General features: G+C 44.6%; 1 long non-coding RNA gene across 1 annotated transcript; it reads left to right on the top strand.

Annotated features, from left to right (window-relative positions):
* Nucleotides 1–4,634: 4,634 nt before the first annotated feature.
* LOC128630496 (uncharacterized) lies at nt 4,635–6,925 on the top strand. Its single transcript, XR_008394862.1, has 3 exons — nt 4,635–5,158; nt 5,508–5,839; nt 5,977–6,925. It is a non-coding gene; the product is annotated as an uncharacterized LOC128630496 (long non-coding RNA).
* The last annotated feature ends 5,575 nt before the right edge of the window (nt 6,926–12,500 follow it).

The following is a 12,500-nucleotide window of genomic DNA, read 5'->3' as shown; positions in this document are numbered from 1 at the left end:
CACACACACACACACACACACACACACACACACACACACTGCGGCCTGTCAGGGGAGCCTTTAAAGAAAAAAATCACTGCTTCTGTGTGATGTTATAAACGACACTTCAGAGCTCCGGCTCGGTCCGATCCATCACTCCAGAGTTAATGTGGAATAATAACATCAGCTTCTTCTTCTTCTATTATTTTATTTATTTATTTATTTACTCTCATCTTCCAGGCTGTACACAGATCAAACCAAGATATAACGCCAGGCCACGTCATGAATTGACCATGACCACACGTCGGATTTATATGACTCTCAACACACACACACACACACACACACACACACACACACACACACACACACACACACACCTAGTCCATTAGTCTCCCAGTACAAATACGTTCAGCTATATTACACACCCAAGCACAAAGACACAAGGCCTGCTGCATGATGGGATTTAGTCACCTCACTGAAGAAAAAAAGTAAAAACGTCACAAGGACGGCAATAAAAAGTGCCGGTGTCAGAGGGCAGAACTACGTGTGGGCAAATATGAAATATTAAACCATGAACTTTATCACGTTTTATAATGACGTTTCATTATCGAGTCCGAAACGGGGACGTCACGTGTGAAGAAGACTAACTGACGTAATCTACGGTCTTTCACGGTGTAAATGTGAATAAATAAATAAATAAATATCCCAAGAACTATAAAAATACCATCTTCCATTATTATTATTATTATTATTATTATTATTATTATTATTAAACAAGGATGCACAGATCGGATCGGCGAATCCGATCTGAAGCCAAACACAATGTTTTTATTTTTTTTTATTTTAAATGTAACACCGATTGAGGATCATGATTTCCATCCTTAGTATGTAACACACACACACACACACACACACACACTTTTTAAACATATCCTGATCGGATTTGGAAGCGTACTCCGAGCTCCTGTGTTCGGCATCGTAACGTTAAAATCCGGGCTGAAATCTCTCTAGACTCGCTCAGGATTAAAACCTCGCTGCACACACAGTCACACACACACACACACACACACACACCGTGTACGTGTTCATGCTAGAATAGCTCTCAATACCGGTGATGCATCGTGTGTGTGATTATTGACACACACCTGAGCGTGGGGTATGAGAACCTGTCCGAGCGCATCGGCACAGGTGAGGAATCTGAGACGGAAAAGAACCGATACATACACATGTACACACACACACACACACACACACACACACACACATGGGAAAAGAAACATGCACTCACACAAAAGCCTGCTCAGGATGGTCCAGAAATCTATCAGCACTCACACACACACACACACACACACGCCAGCTTCATCTTTCAACTACTCTTCTCATACATTGTACTCTCACTCTGCATGTGTGTGTGTGTGTGTGTGTGTGTGTGTGTGTGTGTGTGTGTGCGCGCGTGTGTTGCACAATCACCACACTTTGTACTACAACCTGGAGGAACACGTCCATACGTACTTTTTTTTCTTTTCCAGAGTTATTTTCAGTGTGTGTGTGTGTGTGTGTGTGTGTGTGTGTGTGTGTGTGTGTTTTTTACAGTACTAGTGGTTTTGTGTACTGAAATGCCATTTATTACTCGAATATTAAGATTAAGATTAAAATCAAGGGGAAAAAAAATTCAAAAAAGGACTTTCTGTTGACGTTTGAACATTTCAGCGAGGTGCAGAAGCATCAGAAGAACAAAGCTCTACACCATCATGCTGTTCAAAAACACCCATACTGTTAAAACACACACACACACACACACACACACACACACACATTTCTTCTACAGATTATCTGAGGACGGACCCGAGCTCTGACGGGCTTTCCCGCGTTTCTGCGAGTCGGCCATGACGGACCCGACTACCTTAATTTTACAGAAACGCAAAACCGGCATTCAGGACACTCGATATCTCGTTCTCTCGCCGTTCCTCTCGGGCTCTCGGGTCCGAGCACGTCTCGCCGTCAAAAACACAACCAAAACAAAACAAAGAGGAGCATTAAATAAAGGCTCGTTTGTTCCTGCTGCAATAATCCTGCTCTTAATATCAGTTTTAAATTGTTTTTTTTAAACATACACAGAACCTACTGTATCAGAGCACCCTCACACACCGAAAAAACAGCTTTCACACTATTCTGACTGTAAAATCTGTCCAACACTATTACTAATCACACACACACACACACACACACCTCACTCACTCACTCACTCACTCCCTGTACGTTCCTGGCAAATCCAAACGGTGGTGTTATAAAGGATCTTTTGTTCCCGGTGCACAAACCTGTACAGTTAAATAAACACAGGATTCACGCTTTATAACGTCTACATGATACTTTCATTTCATGGTGATAATAATAATAATAACAATAATATCAATAATAATAAAAAGTCTAGCTCGCACGCACTTTTATTTTCGTTTTTTTAAACGTCCGCATGAAAGCACGCTCCGGCGGTCGTGTTTTATCACCGGAGTTTCCGAGGAAGTTTTCGGACCTGAGATTTACTCGCTCGCTAGGCTACTATTTAGATCGTCGATAAACGCAATGAATATTCATAATATGTGTTATTACTTTAAAAAAAAAAATCTAATCAAATCAAATCAAAAAAAAAAAAAAAAGGAGAGAGAGATTGAGAGACTCGGATTCAGTAGGAGCTTCGGTCACGTCTAAAGGGTCAGAAAGGTTCCCCCTCGGGACATGGATCCAGTTAACACACACTTTATTTAGTGTAATACAGGATACCATTAATACGGAGAAAAAACGACGACCACGACAACAACAACAACAACAACAACAACAGCGCTAAACAGATTTAAGATTTCATTCATTCATTCGCATCATTATTAATGGTTTGAGAAACACAATTCAATCGAATCCTTATAAACGTTATCATTCTAAAATGACTGGGACGCTGATTTACACTGTGGTTTTACAGAGAGAGAGAAAGAAAGAAAGAAAGAAAGAAAGAAAGAAAGATTAATGCGACTGCAAAGACGTCGTCTCTCAGAGGTTCCCTCTAAGCACAATAGCCCAAAATATAAAAAGTGTATCAACCTGATTAACACACTAGAGGTTTAGTGTGTGTGTGTGTGTGTGTGTGTGTGTGTGTGTGTGTGTGTGTGTGTGTGTGACAGAGAGAGAAAGAGAGAGAGGGAGATAGAGAGAGAGAGAGAGAATTCGAGCTTGTCATGGCTGTGTTTAAACACATTGCACAACATTTATAAGGACGTTTTACACACACACACACACACACACACACATACACACACACTCTCTCTCTCTCTCTCTCTCTCTCTTTCTCTCACACACACACACACCACCTTCACCCTCTCATTTCCGCCTCAGATCGAGTGCGAGTGTGAAATAAGGTCAGAGTCCAATCTGGAGCTGAAGGACGAGGATGTTTAAGCGCTCACGTTTGTGCTGCATCAGTTCATAAAACGTGTTACAGACGTGTTCACGTGACCTGTACGGGTATAACGGTGAGAGTGGAGCGCTGAGAGAGATTAGGCTCTGGATTAAGGATTACAAAAGATGCTGACCTGACTTTGGCGCACAACACACACACATACACACCACTCATTCATATATATGTTACACACACACACACACACACACACACACATACATTTGATGCATTGCTTTCTTTGCCTTAGCATCCATCTTCTCTGTCTGTTTCTCTTGTCTTTGTTGTGTGAAATAGAGATGTAACAGACCCTCTCTCTCTCTCTCTCTCTCTCTCTCTCTCTCTCACACACACACACAAATATATATATATATATATATATATATATATATATATATATATATATATATATATATATATGCACAATAACTGGACAGCTATATTATTTCTATTCAGTAGCATTTTCACCTTTTCGAGGTGAATCTAACAAGAGGAGCAAACATCTGGAGTTTTATATCCTACACACACTCACACTTATACACACTACTAAAGGCACTAGAAAACAAACAAACAAACAAACAAACAAACAAACAAGTGTCCTTCTTCTTTCTAATGAAACAGTCTAAATGCTGTGAAATAATAAACGCACCCAAAGTTCACTTCCAGTCCATGCGGGATTATTAATGAGCACATCCGCATCGCTACTAATGCATATGGACACACAGTGGAGCGCGTGCAGACGCACACAGTAGCTACTCTGAAAGCGTGCAATCTCTCTCTCTCTCGCTCTCTCTCTCTCTCACACACACACACACACACACACACACACACTCCTACCTGCTCTCGTTCCGTCTTCAGCATCCCATTTGTCCGGTGAAAAAGAAGAAAAAAGAAAGAAAACTTCCTCAAGCCGATCTCCAACTTGATGCAAAAAAGAGAGAGAGAGGGAGCTAAAAGCCCCGAAATCTCGACGTGCGCGTGCAACTGAGTGTGTGTGTGTGTGTGTGTGTGTGTGTGTGTGCAGCTCTTATCTCAGGTGAGAAACTGAGCGCGACACGAAACGTTAACGCACCAAACACACACGCGCGCGCGCGCGCACACACACACGTGCTGAAAGGGGACCAAGCGAAACGCAAAAAAAAAAAAAAATTACAAAAGAAAATAATAATAATAATAATAATAACAATAATAATAATAATAAAGCGTCCGAACACGAACACGCACGAGCGCGCGCGCACACACGCGGACACGGTGATGCGTCCAAACGCACGCGGGGTGAATGATGCGCGAGTAACCGCGCGCACAGATCGCCGGTATGCACGCGCTAGGAGGAAAGGAGGAGAGAGAGAGAGAAAGACAAACGCGGAGCTTTCACGAGCACGCACGCGGACACGGACACGGCTGAGCTCGCGCTCTCCGAGCTTTCCACATCACAGATTTGTGTGCGTGCGTGCGTGCGTGTGTGTGTGTGTGTGTGTGTGTATCACCCCCTCCTTCTCTCCAATGCTCCAATCGGTGTGTGTGTGTGTGTGTGTGTGTGTGTATCTACCGCGCGCTACGGCTCGTTCACCGTCGCGAGACATGTTAAAGTAAAAATGTCCTTATTACTGGATTAGTTTATTCACCTGTTTGTTTGTTTATTGTTTATTCTTTGTTTGTTTGTTTGTCGCAGGCTGCAGTAGAAAGTTTCTTCACGCTTCTTTGTGACATTTAAACCGAGTTTCTGCTCTGAAGGTAAAGAAAGGAAAAGAAAAATCAGTGTTTACATCCTCAGACTCCGCGCGCACTCTAGCTAGCATTAGCATTAAACCTCAGATCCTGCACGTGCACTTTTTTTTCTCCCCCTTCTCACTTTTTTTCTTCTTGCTGTTTGTGTTAAATTAATTTATGAAGCTATTAAAGAATCCACAATACTATGCACATCATACATCATACTGGATAAATGAATCAATAACAGTAACTATATATATCCAACTTAAACCTGCATTATACAGTATATACTGTACTAAGCGTTCATCATGGCCGAAAGTATGTGCACCCCTGACCATCACACGTGGTCGTTCCTCTGACTTTATAACCACAGAGTCGTAAGCGATGGATTGTCCGGAATGTCTCGGTGTACGACAACACTTCCTGTGCACGAAGCCAGCTCCATGAAGACACGGTGTGTGAACGTTGGAAGAAGGTGGAAGAACCCGAGTGTCCTGCACAGAGCACTGACCTCAACCCCTTTCAGACGAACTGGAACTGGAGCCACCTCACATCAACCTCACTAACGCTCTTACAAGCGAATGAACACTAATCCCCACGGCCACGCCCCGAAATCTACTGGAAAGCCTTCACAGAAGACTGGAGCGCATTATAACAGCAAAAGACGGAAAACGCCTGGAACGAGATGTTCAACAAGCACATATGGTAAGGGTCATGGTAAGGGGTGTGCAAACTTTTATCACCATATAGTGATACTAAATACATTCCTTTGTTGATATATATATATATATACACACACATAAGATAAGATGTAACTGTTTTCTATTATTAACGTCACGAAGGTATATAATGGCAGTGCTATCGTCATGGCCAGCTTGTTCAACGGTAGGTCGTGCCTCTGGAACGATCATGAAAACAACGTCCTTATCACAGAGAAAGCACTTCCTGTTTACGTGTGAGAGGGGCTGAGATCAAACGCAGCAAACAAGCACGGGACACCCGTACCTCGATCTCGGTGACTTTAACCCGGACGTGGTGCAAAAAACAAACAAGACCCAGTGAAACGCGGGTCCGGGTGGAGAAACGCCCTGTCGACGAGAGAGGTCGAAGGTCAGACTGGTTTGAGCTGACCAGAAGACGACTCTGTATGACCGTGGTGAGCTGAAAAGCATGTCCGGACGCACAGCCGAGGCAGACGAGTTACAGCAGCAGACTCTCCCACTCTTATCGGCTCAAGAACAGGAATCTGGACCTTTTTCCCATCTTCCGCTGTCCGGTATATACAGTATTCATAATGTTTCGCCAGGGCACCACACACACACACACACACACACACACACTTATGCAATACACTCCACCTACCGGAGCTGGGAGGAAACCGGAGAACCCGAGGAGAACGTACTAAACTCCGGACGGACAGAAACCCGAGCTCAGGATAGACTCCAGGACTTGTGAGGTGGCGATGCTAGCCTCTGCGATGCTAGCCTCTGCGATGCTAGCCACTCTGCTAGTTTGTCGCTAGTCCTACGTATGCTAATCTAGTCCAGTTCGTTTAACCTAGTAGATCATCTCTGTTTATAATCCGTATTATTTTGACCCTGGGATCAAAATTAGCTTGGATTTTAGTCCTTATATCTCATTTATTCATTGAGTTGTTTTGTTTTGTTGTTGTTTTTTTTTCCCCCCTCCGGAGGCTCAGTCATGTTTTAGAGGCACGTTGTGAGCTAACAAGATGACAGGAGTTCATCACCCTGACACGATAACAATTACAGTCTTGCAAAAAAATAAAAAAATTAATAAAAAAGACGCTCGTAAGAAGCCAGGAAGTCAGTGAATTATCCTGGAGCTCACTCTCTGTCTGTAGCCCTGCATCCACACCACATTTCTATTCTGCTCCAACACACACACACACACACACACACAGAGGGGAAAAAAATAACACGTTCATACATTTCAAAGGCTCGCACGCACACGTTCCAGGTAAACAGAAATTTCTGCGAGCTCACGGTCCTGAGACACGAACGGAGCGTGAAGCAGAGTGAAGTGAAGTCGGACAGAGCGCGGTACAGCAGCGTGTCAACACCGCCGCCTTCCTTTCCACTCACCATGTAACATTAATGACACACACTCTCCTCATTCTCACACGCTCACCAGAAATAGTGTGTGTGTGTGTGTGTGTGTGTGTGTGTGTGTGGGTGTGTGTGTGTTGAATTCAGAACGCGCCGTCCCACAGGGCTTACGCGCCGCTTCGGTTCCGGGAATGAAATTCAGGAAATCGTTTGCCTTCAAAAAGACTGATTAAACAAACAAACAAACAAATAAACAATAACAAAAATCTTTAACAGTAAAAAATCATTAGAAAGTAAATACATACACACATAAATAACACCCCAGCAATACTAAACTACATTAAAACATTTATTTGCTTCATTTTTGTTATTGGTTGATGGGTTTATTTACTTACTTACCACTTACCTACTTATTTATTTGTATGTTTGTTTGTTTGTTTGTTTATTTACTAGGCAAATCCCCCCGCCCACGCATAATTTCACCCCGAATACACCGACAACATTACTTCTTATCACACTGCGATACTCCAGTCGAATCTGTATCAGGTCGATATGTACTGAATATTACACGGCGCGTATGAACTGCACTGTGGTCAGTTTTCCAAACGATGAATAAATAAAAATAAAAATAAATAAAATCAAATAAATCCGGGCGTGAATAAACGCCAGTCCCAGTGCTGTTTTCTCTTTTAACTGGAATATTTTCTCTTTATACACTTCCTGTATCTCAGTATAGATAGACACAAACGTCTCTCGCATTACTCTCTCTCTCGCTCACACACACACACACACACACACACACACACACACACACACACACACACACACACACAGCCTCCTAACATTTCACTATGCTTGAAGCAAGAGGAGAGATTTCATACAGACAGGATGTGTGTGTGTGTGTGTGTGTGTGTGTGTGTGTGAGAGAGCGAGAGAGAGTGTGTGTGATGGCTAGTGCCCCCGGGGCAGCCCCGGGCTGGTGGGCAGCAGATTTTGGCAGTGACAGCTATGCTATGTCCTCTCTCAGCCTGTCCAACAGTGTCCATAAGAGAGTTCACAGTTGGAAAACTTTCTCTCTACATACACACCGCATGGATGTGTGAGACCGACACACACACACACACACACACACACACACATTCTGTCCACTGAACCTGAACGGTGGATCAGAGACCAGCACTTAACCTCACGTCCCCCAGTCAAGGGTCCAACCTTTGAGGACAACAATGTCCACTCTGTGAAGACAGAAGACGGCCTTTCAGCCTTTCACAGGACGAGTGAAGCAGGCTGTCCGTGTCCGACTGGAACAAACCATTCCTGAACCGGGGGTGGGGGGGTGGATGGGGGGTCGTGCGTTGTCGTGTGGGTCCGCGTAACCGCACAACTTTCCGTCTATCTACAATCCTGCTATCTCTACACATATTAACCTCGTACCTTCACCCGGCCTCGCATGAAGACACGAAGACGTCATGGATGTGATTACACCGCATTACAGCGCTGCTGAATTCTGGATGCTGATTGGTCGGCTGCAAATACATGCACACGCACTGTAAGGAGATGTTAATTGTAACGTTTATTGTGGAAGGAGTCTCCAGTGTCAGAGGTAAAGCCGTAAGGTTCTTCCTGGTTTCTCAGTAACACGACAAGATGCATTTTTATCGTCTCATCAACTTCTAGACAGGATTATTAACAAGGGAGCGGCTTGTTATAGCGGCTAGGGTGTCGGTGAACTCGTTTGAAGGACAGTAAATGTAACTTAAAAGTGTTGTGTGGTTCTTTAATGTACATCCATGCATCCATCTTCATCGCTTATCCTACAGGGTCACGGGGAACCTGGAGCCTATCCCAGAGGGCATGGGGTACAAGGCGGGGTGCACCCTGGACGGGGTGCCGATCCATCGCAGGGCACAATCACATACACGTTGATACACTACGGACACTTTAGGCATGAAAATCGTCTTACCATGCATGTCTTTGGACTGGGGGAGGAAACCGGAGTACCCGGAGCACGGAGAGAACATGCAAACTCCGCCCACACAGGGCCACGGCGGGAATCGAACCCCTAACCACTAAGCCACCGTGCGCACTCTTTAATGTATATGTGGAATAATATTCATATCTCTGTGCTGAAGTATTTACTGAACTATCGGCGAGTGTGTGTGTGTGTGTGTGTGTGCTACAGTGTAAATCCGAGTGTGTTCATCTCACACTTCGGCCTCGTTCCCAACAAGTCATTTTCCGCAACTTTTGTCACCGGGTGCGTTGAGCCGAGCCCGCCGTTCGCATCGACGCGTACCACGGCGTCCGCCTGTGAGTGTGTGAGTGCGCGTGTGTGTGTGTGTGTGTTGCAGTGTAGAACGTTCAGCAGAATTGCTCATTTCAGGGATGTATGGAGTTTGTCTAGCGTGTGATAATGCGTAAATAAGTGCAATGAGACACGATGTGCAGTGAAATCTGCTGGGTTATTATGGAAAAGACGGCGTTCGGGACAGAAGTTTTGCTTTGACGGCACGTCTCAGGGTGTTTCGTTCCTCTTGTACCGCAGCCAACGGTTACAACTCCGACTTTACCTTTAGAGTGACGCTTGGTCTTATGGAACGTCGGGAAAACACGTTTGTTTCTGTTCGTCCCCCGACCAGAACAACCTCCCCCCCCCCCCCCCCCCCCTCTCTCACCCTCTTCATGTTAATAATACAAAAAATAAATAAATAAAATGGCAGCTTGCCGCGATACTGAGAAACCACAAAGCCTGAATTCTGACCAATCAGAATTCAGGACTGGACAGGGACGGAGTGTGAGATATTTGAATAGACAGCCTTGAAAATGGACATAAATAGATTCTAATTAAATAGACATACGTGATATATTTGTGTATTTGTTCATCTATAGATCAGGAGATTCTCTCTATACATACCCACACACACACACACACACACACACTGTAATGCTGTACCTACACGCTCCTCTCACACACTCCACTCACCGAAATTCCATTCACTCTGATTCATTATTAATCACCTCCCTGATGAAGCTGCCGTGTTCGACGTGGTGTGTTTTTCCCCATATAAAGGCACTTTATTATTTAACTTTTATTTTACAACTAAATCTCAAAAACTCTCAGTCCTCTATTACACTTTAAAATCAATATACAGAGAAATGTGTGTGTGTGTGTGTGTGTGTGTGTGTGTGTGTTCCTAGTCTAAACATCGGAAATTACATAAATCCATCTCCCCTCAGGCTCTGTCACTAGACCAGAACCACACACACACACACACACGCGCACGCACGCACACACATACACACACACGCACACAGGCCGTCAGTAACATTAATGAGGTTACGTAGATTCCAGACCAGAAAACTATTGTGGAAAATCACTCTGACACATATTTATCGAGTCACACACCAAATTCAGGTCCTGTTCACTACGTGGCGCACTCCGCTAGGAGCTGTTTGTGATCGTCCCTAAAAGCAAGGTGTAGATCCTCTGAAAAGAAAGACTGAAAGAAAGTTATACACCGATCAGCCACAGCATTAAAACCCCCTGCCTAATACCGTGCAGCTTCCCCTGGAGCTCGGACCCGTCGAGGCACGGGACCTCTGTTGGATCTGGCACTGAGAGATCCTTTAAGTCCTGTAAGCTGTGAGGTGAGGACTCTGTGGGTCGGACGTGTTCGTCCAGAACGCCCGCGGACGCTCGGTCGGATCGAGATCTGGGGAATCTGGAGGCCGAGTCAACACCTTGAGCTCTTTATCATGTTCCTCAAACCGCTCCTGAACTATTGTTGGAGTGCGTCAGGACGCATTATCCTGCTGAGAGAGGACACTGATATTAGGGAATAGCGTTACCATGAAGAGATGTACTTGGTCTGAGACAATGTTTACGTAGGTGGTACGCGTCAAGGTAACATCTACGGGAATGCCGGGACACGAGGTTTCCCGGCAGAACGTCACCCAGAGCATCACACTGCCGCCGCTGGCCTGCTCTCTTCCCATAGTGCATCCTGGTGCCGTCTCTTCCCCAGGTAAGAGACACACACCGGTCTGTAACTACGCAGCCACATACGCAGCAAGCTGTGTGTCCTGACTCCTTTCCATCAGAGTCAGAATGAACTTTTCCAGCAATCTGTAGCTCTTCTGTGAGATCGGATCAGACGAGCTAGTCTTCGCTCCCCACGCACGGGAATGAGCGTTGGGCGTCCACGACCCTGTCAGCGGTTCTCCGGTTCTCCTTCCTTGGAGAACATTTAGTAGGTACTACCCACACAAGACCTAACTGACACCCCACAAGACCCGGCGTTTTGGAGACGCTCTGACCCGGCCGTCTAGACATCGCAATCCGTCCCTTATCAAAGTCTCTCAGATCCTTACGCTCGCCCATTTCTCCTGCTTCCGACACGTCAACGCTGATAAAGCCGAATACGGTTCTCGTACAGTTACCGCAAGACGTACGGTACAACTACGGAGCAGTACGATAATGATTAAAACGTGTGAGAGTGCGAATAAAATGCTGAAGTAAAAAAAAAAAACAGCTGTGGACTGTTATGACTGTTCGGAATAATCCGGTAATGTACACAGCCTGATGAATAGCGAGGGGAATAAAATAAACACGGCCGGTCTGATGATGGATGTCTGAGAGCTGTGTGTATGTCGGAGTGTGTAATGATTCTCAGGTACGCGAGGTGAACTGACGTCATTCCACAGAGGGGCTGTTTGAGGTCGAGAGGAAGAAACCTGATGCTCATGCTGCAGGGCTGAGCATTGTGGGAAAGAGGAAGAAAAAAAAAACAAACCCCACAGCGATTAGAAGCAGTCGGTCTGTGTTTGGGAACTGTGCGAGTGTGAAACGGCACGCTGATGTGGAACATGGACACACAGCGCTAATGAAGCGGCTAATCTGCTGAGTTCACGCTGCACTTTCTGTCTGCAGGAGAGAGAGAGAGAGAGAGAGAGAGAGAGAGAGTGGAATTTTTTGCGGATTTTTGTCTTTGTCTTTCTGTAATAAAGATATTTTAAAGGTAAGATTAGTGTTTTTTTTTTTTTTTAAAGATTAGCTTTAGTAGGTGGGTTTGATATTTGTATGTTTTTTTTTTTTATCTATCTATCTATCTGTTACGGAGAAAAAACAAAAACAAACCTATGTTAATTCTGAACACCTCACAGCAGTGTGTTATTGCATTATATAAACTATGAGCCAATCAGGAACCGGTATGCAAATAGGTCACTGACATGACACGCACGATTGGTGTCCAAGTCCAATTTTTTTTTCCTGCACAGTAATTTCAGAAATAAATAAT

Source organism: Ictalurus punctatus, chromosome 3 (assembly GCF_001660625.3).
Source record: "Ictalurus punctatus breed USDA103 chromosome 3, Coco_2.0, whole genome shotgun sequence".
Lineage (NCBI taxonomy): Eukaryota > Metazoa > Chordata > Actinopteri > Siluriformes > Ictaluridae > Ictalurus > Ictalurus punctatus.
The sequence above is the reverse complement of the archived record's forward strand: the minus strand, read 5'-3'. Positions and strand labels throughout refer to the sequence as shown.